Here is a 1886-nt window from a genome sequence, read left to right as displayed (position 1 = left end):
TGAAAGTTGGTGTTTATCAGTTTCGTGTTATCTAATTAGTGTCATCACCATTATATGCTAAGGTTAAGAACAATAATGCTGTTGAATGAAGTACTTAATGAAGTTAGAATCCCATGTTTGTGTCATATATTATTCAACTCTCTTTAAAATCTTAATTTATGTTCTCTAGTATAATTCTCAAAAGTTAATCGTAGTATAATCAAAACCCAAATTGTTATTCATCTTAGAATTGAATAATAGCCATATCATTATTGCATAAGTGCATAAATCACAAGTTAACCTAAACCAGTCTTTGTCGGAATGAACTAGAAATAATTCTATATTAGCGCGTGTTTAGCGACTAATAAGTTTTTGGCACCGCTGCCGGGGACTCGGTGTTAACTTTTAGTTTATGTGTTTGTCATCAGTGATCGTTAAAGTTCATTGAATCGGACATTATTACTTACCTACTCTTTTTCTTGTCGTGTTTCAGTTACTCTAGCGAGCGTGTATGCATACGCGTTCGCGGGCTCGTAAGAGAACTCTGGATCAAGCCGAGGAAGAAGCTGTGGTGATTCGAAGGGAAGTTTTTGAGGACGAAGAGAAAGTAGAAGAAGAAGAAGAGAAAATTGAGGAACCAACTTTAGTAGTGATGGGAGATCAAGTAGAAATTCCTAAGGCTTTGATGGACTATTCTCAGCCTAAGATCAATGATATTCAGTCAAGCATCATCAGACCAGCCATCTCGGCTAACACTTTTAAGATCAAGTCAAGCACGATTCAGATGATACAGAACTCAGTTCAGTTTGGGTGTTCTCCTACAGAAGACCCCAACATGCACATCAGGGATTTCATCGAGATCTGTGACACTTTCAAGTTCAATGGGGTGACTGAAGATGCTATCAAGTTGAGACTTTTCCCATTCTCTCTAAGGGATAAAGAAAAGTGCTGGTTACATTCTCTACCACCAGGGTCTATCACTACATGGGAGGATCTTGCTCAAAAGTTTCTCACTAAATTCTTTTCTATGGCGAAGACTGCTGCAATCAGGAATGCTCTTACTCAGTTTGCGCAACAAACTGGAGAATCTCTGTGTGAGGCTTGGGATTGATACAAGAAGATGCTAAGGAAGTTCCCACACCATGGCATGCCTGATTGGATGATTATAAACTGTTTTTACAATGGTTTTGGCACACAATCTAGATCTATGCTCGATGCAGCATTTGGTGGAGCCTTATGGGCCAAAAGCTATAATGAAGCTTATGAGTTGATTGAGCTAATGGCAGCTAATGGATACCATAATCCTACGCAAAGAATGTTGCAAGGCAAGGTAGCAGGAATTCTGGAAGTGGATACAACCACTTCTATAGCTGCTCAACTTCAGGCTTTGATGATGAAAGTAGAATCTTTGGCTAATTATGGAGTTAATCAAATCACTAGTGTTTGTGAGCTTTGTGCGGGGGCACATGAAACTGAGCAGTGCGCTATTTCTAGCGAATCAGCTCAATTTGTGATCAACTTTCAGAGATCACAGCAACAAGCTCCAACCACTTATCATCCATATAACCGCAATCATCCTAACTTTAGCTGGAGTAACAATCAGAATGCGGTGCAACAATCTTATCAACCATACATAGCAAAGCAGTATAACTCTCATGGTTTTTTAGCAACCGTAATATGCCCCTAGGCAACAACTTCAACTTCAGCAGTTACCGCAAGCTAATGAAAAATCTGAATTGGAAGAGTTGAGGCTCATGTGCAAGAGCCAAGCTGTGTCTATCAAGACCTTAGAGAATCAGATTGGGCAAATTGCTAATGCATAACTGAATCGTCAACCTGGCACGCTTCCAAGCGATACTGAAGTGCCAGGAAAGAAGGAAGCTAAGGAGCATGTTAAGGCAATTACA

The 1886-nt window shown here is 39.8% G+C and overlaps 1 non-coding gene across 1 annotated transcript; it reads right to left on the bottom strand.

The window, feature by feature from the left end:
• Positions 1-1021: 1021 nt before the first annotated feature.
• LOC141715277 (small nucleolar RNA R71) lies at positions 1022-1128 on the bottom strand. The gene has a single exon (XR_012572044.1). It is a non-coding gene; the product is annotated as a small nucleolar RNA R71 (small nucleolar RNA).
• Between the last annotated feature and the right edge of the window lie 758 nt (positions 1129-1886).

This window comes from Apium graveolens, chromosome 3, assembly GCF_009905375.1.
Source record: "Apium graveolens cultivar Ventura chromosome 3, ASM990537v1, whole genome shotgun sequence".
Classification (NCBI taxonomy): Eukaryota; Viridiplantae; Streptophyta; class Magnoliopsida; order Apiales; family Apiaceae; genus Apium; species Apium graveolens.
This window is presented reverse-complemented; position numbering and strand designations above follow the sequence as displayed.